The sequence below is a fragment of the Protopterus annectens genome, chromosome 5.part0, assembly GCF_019279795.1.
Source record: "Protopterus annectens isolate FY-2018-M chromosome 5.part0, PAN1.0, whole genome shotgun sequence".
In the NCBI taxonomy this organism is placed as follows: Eukaryota; Metazoa; Chordata; order Ceratodontiformes; family Protopteridae; genus Protopterus; species Protopterus annectens.
Window position 1 is genome coordinate 1303181230 of NC_056735.1, and position 11859 is coordinate 1303193088.

The window sequence follows — 11859 nt, forward strand, 5'->3', positions numbered from 1 at the left end:
ACATGGAGAATGTCCTGCTCTAACTATTAGAGATGCACCACTGGCTGGCACTATCTAGTGTATCATCTGAGGCAGGACCCAGCAAGGAGGGCAGTCATGGTGGTAGCTAACCACTGTCTGGGTCCCACCTAAAGCAGTGCAGAAAGTAGCCAGAACTCCATCTTATTCTTAGTCATGATGTTCCCCTTCCTTGCATGCCATTTCCCTCCCTGTTTGTAGTCCACTGCCCCCCATCACTACTCCTTTAGAATGTGTGTGTGTGTGTGTGTGTGTGTGTGTGTGTGTGTGTGTGTGTGTGTGTCTGTGTGTGTGTGTCCCTTGCCACCCCCACTTTGATTCATCACCTCCTCTATTGGTCTTAGGCTGTGTTTTATGTTTATGTGCCCCTACTTGTATCCCAATACTCTTCATGGCCAGCCTTAATTTTGCATCCTTTCCAATCTACCTTTCTTGGAAAAGAGTTAGCACCTGTCCCATAGAGGCATATCCTTTTCCACTACTTGATAATCCCCCTTTCTAACTTTCCTGTACTCCCATTTGCTCTCCTATTAAATGAATACATTTAATAGGGATCTTGCTGAGAAACGTACTGTGGCTTCCTGCAATTGTAGTAGTGTCCTGAGGCTGGATATATAGACAGACGTACTAGCATGTGTGCAGCATTCATATTACTGCTGTGTGAGAAGTCTGTAACCACATTGACAGTAAACCTCTATATTTGGCACCACTGTCGTTTGCGTGAGCTGATTTCTTCATTAGTTAATAGCTGAGATGCTAAACAATTCCATCTTATTGATAATTGCATTTAAGCCACATTGCACAACACTTCATCACTGTGGTAGCCCATGCATGACCAGAGTAGGCATGTTTCAACATCCCAGAAAATGTGTACATGGAAGTAGTTCTGAGAATGTTAAAGCAGTTTTAAGTTTTACTGTGGTTAGACAGTGTAATGACAACAGGAAACAACAGCATTTTGCAGTAAACAGTTTTACTATGGTATAATTATGGCAGCAAGAACATTGCTAATGGTATCATCTCCACTCATGACAAACTCAATAGTAACTAGCAAACCAGGCACAGTGCATTATGGGATATAGTGCATTTTAAAATGGCAGTGCTACAGATTACTTCTTAAAGTACTGATGCTATCATATATATATATATATATATATATATATATATATATATATATAAATAGATAGATATAGATATATATAAAGACAGATAGCAGCTATACATTTCTTATCATCATGGTATGTTAGCCCAAATACTCAGCAGTCTGTGGTACCAGATAACAATCCTAGCATATAATGGTTGCCTATATGGTAATACTGTATATGTGAATAATTAATGGTAGAAAAACAATGTAATAGAGGATCATACACATATATAATTGTACAATTAGTACATTGCTTAGCAGTATAATAGCACTGTATGTGAATATCTATCTGTAGTACACAGGAAAAATTCAACTTATCACCAGTGGTTCAAGACCCTAAGGTTCAGATCTTTACTTACTATGAGGCAACAACTTCCAACGCAGCTCAGAGAGAAAAGTCTAGACAAGTATTTTATAAAGAACTGAAAAAAAATTAGCAGTGCTCTGGTTTGGTAAACATGAAATCCTTGTTTAGTTTGCCAGCATGATTGTTTTTATGATTAAATTTAATTATTTTAGGTATAAGTCACTAACCTTTCCTTATGTGTTTATACTTCTGTCCTAATATTGTGTAAGAGAATGACATCATCTTTTGAATTTCTTAATTAGTGTCTTCTCAGATTCCAACAGCTTGTCATCTTTGCTTCTAGACTAATGTTACCTTTCCTTGCTGGTGGAAAAATCCTTAAAAAGTGTTACTCATGGAAAAATAGTTATAGAAGGGTGCATACTTCCTCTTTCCCCAGCTTTGCCTTTGATGATTATGACATAATAGGAGCTAATACTTAGGACTAAACAAAGTGCAGAGGATTATAGCAATGACATTTTTCTGTGGTTCAGGGTTTGAGTCCCTCAGCCTCTATTTGTCTACTGGGTGACACTAAGCAAGTCATTTCACCAGACAATACTTCATTGAGTCCGAAAAAAGTTCATATGGATCAGTGCTCTACCCATTGTTGGCAGCTACAAAATAAAATAAAAAACAATTCTTAAATAATACAATGCAAATGGGAGTGGCAGGCATGCATAGCTAATGAGGTGCATTCCACTAACAGTGTCCATGAATATGCAAATAGGAGTGGCAGGTACGCATAGCTAATGAGGTGCAGTCTACTCACATTATCCATTAATTTCACATCACACTATGAGTGCCAACCAAGTTCAAAAGTAGTCAATGTACTTAAATGTTTGGTGAGTAAAATATAGTCCATGATCCTGACCCTGGCTTGAAGCATTACCATGCTCTTATTGCATGCAACAGGGTTGGAAGGTAGAGTGTTGTTGCAGCTAACATGACTGTAAAGGCAATATGGGGATATATCATCAGTGGCCATAGATTCACAGTACAGCAGAACATATGGTAGGGTCCAGCCAAGCAAAACATGGTACCGAGTATGGAGTATGAGGCATGGATTATGGAATATGGAGTATACTGCAACAGGTGGTTCATGCTTTCTCTGCAGGCACCAAATCTGGCATTTGGTGTACTCCCATCCTGCTGCTGATCTGCAATTCTCTTTCTGAGTCATTTACCTGTCAGCTCTGAAGCATTAGAGACCACTGTGCTGTCTCTGGTATTTGGCATGTTGGTAAATTATGAAGTTATTCACTCCCTCTTTACAAAACTAAACATTCACACCAGAGCATTCAACTCAAAAACAGTAAGATTGGTAAATGAAAACATTGCTGTGGTATGTTTGTTAGAGAAATGTACAAATTGTATAGTGTACAATTCTGCACCAAAAGGGTTAAGAGTTAATACATTTATTCTATGTAAAATGTGTAAATACTGGTGGTCTCTGTAAAAGCTGCTGACGCCTAAAAGTCTGTTGTTCTTGCTGTGGAATGTTGAAATAGGGGCCTCACACTGGCAACAGATAAGTGTTGTTTTAGGAAGAGACAGTTACAGGACCATAACTCAGAAACTGGGCTTGACAGGCAAGCCCTGTGGACAAGCTAAATTCTGAAAGATGTTTTTGTAAAAGTCAGCAATTAACTGATAAGCACCTGCTGTGTACGTGCAGAGAACTGTATAGTGTACGTGCAAAGAACTGTATAAAAACAGCAGGCTGAGTTATTGAAAATCAGACAAACCTTGTACTTACATGCTTTGTCTCCTTGCTGCAAGTAATAAAGGATGCCTTGCTGAACCTTACGTGAATTGATCTTTGAATTTTCTTTAACAGATTGGTCCTTCGAGCCGGAACCCTCTCTTCACCTCGGATCAGACGGCCAGGTGGCTGAAACCGTATGGGGAAGAAACCAAATCAGTTCTTCTGCAATATAAACACCTCCGACTGAATTGTTGTCAAAAGAGGTCAGTCACCTTCTGATCTGCGATTGAAGGACGGGTATCCGCGAATCAGTGGTCAATCGCGTAGGCTCAGGTAAGTGAGTTTTGCTATTCAGGGACAAAAAACTGTATTTTATTCTGTTAGACTATTTTTTATTCAGTCAGGGACAGAAAACTGCATTTAATTCTGTTAGACTGTATTTTATTCAGCCAGGGACAGGAAAACTGCATTTTATTCTGTTAGACTGTATTCTTATTTCAGTCAGGGACAGGAAACTGCATTTTTTGGTAGGTTGTATTTTATTCAGTCAGGGACAGAGAAAAACTGCAGTTCTGCCATAGACTAGGTGAACAGGATAGTAGAAGGTTAGACAGTCATTCTGAAGAGACTATAACAAAATCCGTGGTACACGTAAAAATTGAAGGTAATAGATAAAATTACTAAAGGTAACTACGTAGTGAGCAAATGGGTAATTATAACTGTGGTGCAAAAACATCAAAAGACCCACCATTAACAGAAAATGGTAAATATATGCAGGTATAGCGAGCAGATAATGTTAGATATTTTGCAAAATGGGTAACTAAGTATGATTTTGACGGAAAATTAGATAAATCCTCACTTCTCAATTTAATAAAGGAATTAAAAGCAGACTCCAAGGGGCAAGTTAAAAAGCAGCGACAATTAGGAATTCCCCAGGCACACAGATGGCTGGAGGAAGTAAATCGAAGAGACCAAAAAGAAAAAAACTCTAAAACAATGTTTTTAGATAAAGAGGATAACCACCTAGTACTAGCTTCAGCACCCCCTCCCCCACCAGCATACGGGGCAAATAATCAACACAGAGCACCTCCTCTACATCCTGAAGTTACAGGAGGTGAGGACTCTAAAAATAAAGCTAGTTAAAGTTAGGGGTCCAATAGGGACTAGGTCCAAAACAAAAAATACAGATGATGATAATAAAAATTTCAAAGTCTGGCGATTGTTTAGTGAAACACAGGCCACGACTAGTGGGGAAGAAGAACTCTGTCCTCTTATTGAGGTACCTAATCCTAGAGCAGGTCAGAATAACCAAGACCCTACTTTATTAGTATATAGACCCTGGAGTCCCGAAGATATCCAGTGGAAGGCCACTGAGGGTATTCTCCACGCTAGGGTCAACTTTCCAAAATTTTCAGAGGACCTGCAAGGTATGAGGCTAAGCTATAACCTAAATGGAGAAGAGATAGAAAAAGTAGTAAGACAAATTATAGGTCCAGACTGGCACATGGTCTGTGGTGATTGGAACCCTCGTGACGCTCAGCGGAGACCCCTTCCACATAACAACGTAGGGTTAGATGCCCAGGTGACAGGGCTTACAAATCGAATTTCTGATAAGTGGAAACCACGGGCAGACTGGACCTGTATTAATCAGTGTGTCCAGCAAAAAGGCGAGTCAGTTGACCGCTATTTTGCTAGGCTCATAAAGTGCTTTAATAATCATTGTGGGATGCAAATCCCTGACAACCAGACAGCAGACTCCCCCTATGAACAACAGTTAAAAAATGCCTTTCTGAAGGGGAGCAGTGCTCCTATTAGTAGTGTTATTACAAAACACATTCTGAAGGGGAGCAGTGCCCCTATTAGTAGTGTTATTACAAAACACATTCTGAAGGGGAGCAGTGCTCCTATTAGTAGTGTTATTACAAAACACATTCTGAAGGGGAGCAGTGCTCCTATTAGTAGTGTTATTACAAAACACATTCTGAAGGGGAGCAGTGCTCCTATTAGTAGTTTTATTACAAAACACATGGTAGGTCATCATACAAGCAGATCTGAAGGGGAGCAGTGCTCCTATTAGTAGTTTTATTACAAAACACATGGTAGATCACCGTACAAGCAGACTGCAACCACTGCTTGAGTATGCAAGGCATGCTGAGAGGCACTTTAATAGCAAAAAGAAAAAGAAAATGCAGGTATTTTCATTAGAAGACTGGGCTGAGGTATATGTGGTACATCCAGGAAAAAGGGGCAAAAATACGGAAGGTAGGCAGTCTGACCAACGGTCAGAAGATTTTGAGGGACGTAAAAAGAGGGGAGAATGTTTTAAATTCAGAAAGAAAGGTCACATGGCAAGGGATTGCAAAAGGAATAATAGGACAAGGATGGATGAACAAAAAGATGATAACTGACTATATGGTAGTCAGGAAGCACAGGGAAGGGTTACAATACAAAGCAGGATAAATGGTAATGTAGAAGTAAAAATAGAGGAAGCACAGGATGGTGGGGGGATGACAATAAAAATGACAGTGATGAGGTATTGGACTTGGCACTTCTGTGCTTGAAACTCTTTTTAGCAGATACCAAGCCAGAAGTCATCCTTTTGGTGGAAGGAAGAGAGGTTAGCTTTTTGTCTGATTCTAATACATCCCTCCGAATTACCAAAGTGTACAAGGTCTTCGGATTACATATTTGTTAAGGCTGCAAATGGGCAGCTATACTGGGAGTCTCTCTCACACAAAATTATGATCACAGATCCTGTAACAGGGTTGACACAGAAAGGTAAAATTGTAGTGTCTGCAAAATGCCCAATAAATCTCTTACGCAGAGACTTGATGCAGTTATTTGGCATAGCGGTGGTTCGGACAATGCAAGGGATGCATGCACAACAACAGACTGACATCTGCAAAGTGCAGGATACCTGTGTAGTGCAGCCAAGAGGTGAGATGTTTTACTGGTAAAGTCAGGATCTGATTACTACTGGCCCAGGGACTGTAACCAAGGAATTAATGGATTTGGCCATTAGTAAATTTCCCTCATTAGATATTGAGAAGCAGCCATTACTGCACTGCACCCTGTATTTTCGTGACACACAAGGGCCAAATGAGGACTACAAAGATAAGCTGTTTAAATATCCCACAGCAAGGCTAGTGTTACGTAACCTATACTGAGACACAATGGGAAATAGCATAGCCAGCTGCTCTCTGCCTAAAGAAATGACAGCACTTTACAAATCTGACCTCTTACCACATGTAAGCCTCACTAAAGACAAAAACACAAAAAGGGTAGAGTTGGGCAGGAATATTACCAGATGGGAAAAACAGACCAGAGAGGAACTTTCAGAGCAGGGAGTACAGGTACAAAAATTGAACTGGGTAACTCAGACTAAGCCAGCAGTACATCTACATTTTCACAAAAAATATTTGACAAATACTCCTGTTAAAGGAGGAAGAGAATGCTCTGAAAAGTATTCCAGACAAACTGTGGTCCACAGGGAAATCAGATGTAGGCCTTATTCGCACAGCAGGACCAGTGGTGATTACTCCAAAATCAACATTTAGACCTCAAAAACGTCAATACCCACTGAGAAAATATGCTGAGGCAGGAATAAAGCCCATTATAGCTGCACTCCTTAAAAGTGGTGTGTTAATTGAATCTCCTGATTCACCATGTAACACACCCTTGTTCCCAGTTAAAAAGGCAAATGGAGAGTGGTGCATGGTTCAAGACCTGCAGGCTATAAATGAGGCAGTAATACCTAGGGCACCTACGGTACCTGATGCACATACACTCTTAAATGTGTTAAAACCTCATCAGAAATATTTCTCTGTAGTAGATATTATTAATGCATTTTTCTCAATTCCGATACATCCAAACAGTAAATTCTGGTTTGCATTTACTTATCAGGGTAAAAGATACACATACACTTGACTACCACACGGTTATTGTGAAAGCCTCACGATATTCTCACAAGAGATGTCAAGTAATTTAGCAAGATTTAGCCCACCAAGAAATAGTCAAATCCTGCTTTATGTTGATGATATCTTATTAGCAGCTCCCATTTTACAAGCTTGCCGAGAAGACACGCTAGCATTGCTACAGTTTTTAGCTGCTGAAGGACAAAATTGCAGCTTTGAAAAAAACAGGTCCAACATTTGGGCTATATAATATTTAATGAAGGTAAAACCTTAAATAAAAACAAAAAAAAATAGCTATCATGCACAGCTCACATTAAATCTTTTAAACTCCATTCAATTACCTCAGTGTTTAACTATCTGCAAAGGTGCAGCTCACACAAAACAGCAGGATGCTATCTCAAAAGGTAATGCAAAAGTTGATGCTGCTGCAAAGCAAGCAGCTGCAAAAGCTTGTTTACACCTTGTAGAAGATTTAGAACCCTCTGAAAGTTTAAATTTGGACATGCTACAAACAATGCAATCATTGACCACACAGGTAGAAAAAAGGCGTTGGTTAAAACAGGGGGCCGTCTTCAAAGATGGTTTGTACATCTCAAAAGAAGGGAAATCAATATTACCCTCAAACCTTTTTTGATATGCAGCATTATTGAGCCATGGGCAATGCCATGTCTCAACAGGGGGAATGGTACAGATAGTGAATCAGGTGTTCACTGCATATGGATTTTCAAACTACTCTAAAAAATTTTGTTTAGCATGTCAGATTTGCAATCAGTATCATGCACAAGGAGCAGTGTGGCCCAGTCAAGGGAGTTTCCCCACACCTCCATACCCATTTCACTCCATTTGCATGCATTTTATAGAGTTAAATAAATGTGAAAATAAGAAGTACTGCCTTGTCATTATAGATATGTTCTCAAGGTGGGTGGAAGCTTTTCCAACCAGGAACCCGGATGCAGCTACAGTTGCAAAGGTTCTTGTGAAAAAAATTGTTCCTAAGTTTGGCATTACGGAGAGAATATATAGTAACAAAGGAACACACTTTGTAAACCAAACTATACAACAGCTAAGTACGTTTTTTGGTATTTCTCTAAAAAAATCATTGTGCTTATCATCCTCAGTCTGCAGGGTTGGTCAAAAGATATAATGGTATACTTAAAAGTAAACTCAGGAAACTAATGGCTGAAACTGGGAAAACCTGGCTGTACTGTTTACCCCTGGCACTGTTGAACATGAGAACAGTTCCCTCAGCAAAAGGGCTGACCCCATATGAGAAACTGTATGGGATGGTGTATTGTACACCCCAATGGAAACCTCTCATGCCTTCAGACCAGGAAGCTGATCTTACATTAGCTGAATATATGAAGAAACTGTTAAATTCTAAACATCTGTTGCAGTCTAATTCTGTTTCAGGTTCAGAGCAGACTAAGGCACCGGAAATAACAGTAACTCCAGGAGATTGGGTGTGGATCAAGATCGTGAAGAGAAAGAACTGGGCATCACCGAAGTGGGAAGGTCCCTACCAGGTGCTTCTTTCAACACCGACTGCAGTTAAGATTGCAAAGCGAGCTTTGTGGATCCATCTGACACACTGCAAGTTAGTAAAGAAATTCGAATTGGGTAAAGATCTTACCTCTCCATCAGGACCCTAGGCACAAAAGTCTGGCTACAAAGGGGGGGGGGTCAGATCAATAGGAACTGATCCGTCTCAAACCCAGTGAAGCAAACATCGGTGCTAAGGTCCTATAGGGTAGAGAATAAGATAAAAAATACCAAGATTAAGCGACATGATTGCACCAAAGAAAGTTGAATTCCATCCTTTTGGGAAAACCAAAGAAAACAGAACACTGGAACGACAACCTTTTCCACAAAAATATTGTGTGTTAATTTCATTGACTGTTATAGTGGTCATTGTTTTTCTGCTATGGCCATTTCTCTTTTCCACCACATTTACTGAACCTAGCAAGCATGCAGCATGGCATCCTGCTTTCAACACATATCAGGCTATCAAGTACGCATATGCAGATACTCTTAACATTTCAAATTGTTGAATCTGTGCAGCTATACCAACTGCACATGGAGGATTACCTTTAGTGGCGTCTCCACTAAATGTTACCGAGACATGGACAAGCTTGTTGAGCAACATGGCTAATATTACGTCTGCAAATGCGGTCACCTTACAGCTGTCCCTCCGTCAAAGCAGAACTGTGTGTTTTCAGAAACTTGGTAAAATTAGGGTAGGGCGGAGCCATTGTAACAAAACAGTGGTTTATAACTGCACTGCAGACAATTCAGGTTGTGTGGCAAATTTCTCATCTATAAGAAATCTTGTTAAAAACTCTGTAGCTAACTTTTTCCAGGAAATGGAAACTGTCTATTGGAAAATGTTCCAAGGACAGCAGGACTTTGGGGATTGCTTCGAGTTTATCAACATCACCATTAAAGTGGAAGATTGTTATTTTGTGTGCGGAAAAAAAGCATATAAATGGCTACCAAGAAAGTGGTCCGAAAGCTGCTTCTTGGGCTACTTAGTTCCAGCTATACGACACACGTTAACTTTACTTCAAGGGAAAATCCAAAATGTTCGAGAAGTTAAAAAAACTGCTAATCCAGTAGGCCAAATCGATGCATCATGGATATATCACCATGATCTGGCTCACGTCAGTGACAAAGGACTTTCCCACATGGCTCTCGTGATGACGTCATATCATGGGCCGGCATACTACCTCAGTACAGAGCGGTAAGCTGCTTGAGACATTGAGCAATGCAACCTTTGACACCTTGGAATTGGTGACAAATGAACTGACCGCTATGAAAGCAGTAGTGCTTCAAAATCGTATGGCTCTCAATTTCACCCTGGCGGCGAAAGGAGGTATTTGCATGTTAATACAAGAAAAATGCTGTTAATTTATTCCAGACAATGAACACGAAATAGATAGCCATCTCAAAGTGATTCAGCAAGAATCTGCCTTGACCAAGCCAGTTCAAAATCCTTCAACAGACTTTTTCCAAAAATGGTTTGGGGGATGGGGCAGTGTCCTAATGAATCTGTTGATCACCATTTGCATTGGAGCAGCAATATTAATGTTCTGTAAATCCTGCTGCATCCCCTGCATGAGTGGACTGGTAAAAAGCACTATAGATGCCTCAGTCTCAAAGACCTTGTACCAACAAAATACTGAATATAAAGAACTACTAAAATTGGAGGCAAAAGAATTGTTTACTTGAGCCTAAGCCAAATCACTCTCTGACTGCAAGGCCTGGATGAAAATAGTCAAAAAATAAAATAGACTTGTTTTAGACTCATTAAACAATAAGAATAAAGTATTAAAAGGGGGGAAATGTTAGATAAATGTACAAATTGTATAGTGTACAATTCTGCACCAAAAGGGTTAATTAAGAGTTAATACATTTATTCTATGTAAAATGTGTAAATACTGGTGGTCTCTGTAAGAGCTGCTGATGCCTAAAAGTCTGTTGTTCTTGCTGTGGAATGTTGAAATAGGGGCCTCACACTAGCAACAGATAAGTGTTGTGTTAGGAAGAAACAGTTACAGGACCATAACTCAGAAACTAGGTTTGACAGGGCAAGCCCTGTGGACAAGCTAAATTCTGAAAGATGTTTTTGTAAAAGTCAGCAATTAACTGATAAGTACCTGCTGTGTACGTGCAGAGAACTGTATAGTGTATGTGCAAAGAACTGTATAAAAACAGCAGGATGAGCTATTGAAAATCAGACAAACCTTGTACTTACATGCTTTGTCTCCTTGCTGCAAGTAATAAAGGATGCCCTGCTGAACCTTATGTGAATTGATCTTTGAATTTAATGAGAGCTACAGTGTCCTGACATGTCTACATTTGCAATTCTCATGTTATAAAGAAAACACAAAGAATCTCACTATGCAATACTAACTTAACTGTTTTTTCTCTTTTTCACAGTAAATGAAAGCAATCACCTCAGAAATCTGGGAATATACAAGCCACTGGTAAGTTAACAGAAACAGAGTAGTCCACAGGGAAGAATTGTATTAGATTTGTTTGTTGTTTTTGTTTGTTTAGTATCAGACATATTGTGCTCCTACAGTATTATGTAAATTTCTATTTCTGTTCCAGCAGAAAGATGTTTCTGGGCAGCTCGTACTATAGGACTGCAGGACTGCAGCCCCCCCCAGCTGTAAAATGAACAAAAAAAAAAGCAAAAGTGAGTCCTGGAACTCCGTGCATGCGTACTCGGCATTCCCGGAACTCACAGGACTCCAGACTGCTGTTTAAGCAGTCTGGATTGAGCAAAAGGCATCTCTGTAGTCTGATGCCCAGACGTCTGTGCAGTTACAACCGCATAGACTGGAAGGGAATCGGGCTACAACGTATGCAGGCTAGAGCCTGCTCTCGCATGAAGGACAGGAAATTTTGCACAGGACTGAAGCTGCTCTCGTGGGAAAGATGTTTTACGTGGGCCTGGGTACATGAAAGTAGCAGCAGATGGACTCCCAATTCAGGTACTGCTGTGTGTATGTTTTGATTCTGCTGGGTGTTAACTACTTATGCAACATAACCCTAACTGCTGCTGCTGTTTATGATGTAGTACACACTTAATAAAAGTAATATACAAAAATAATGAAGGAAGGATTGCACTGCAGGGAAAGGATGCCTTTGTTGTTTATTTTCGATGAAGAGACAAAATGCTGTATTTAATGTACTTTACCTTTTTATAATCTATAGGTAGTAATTG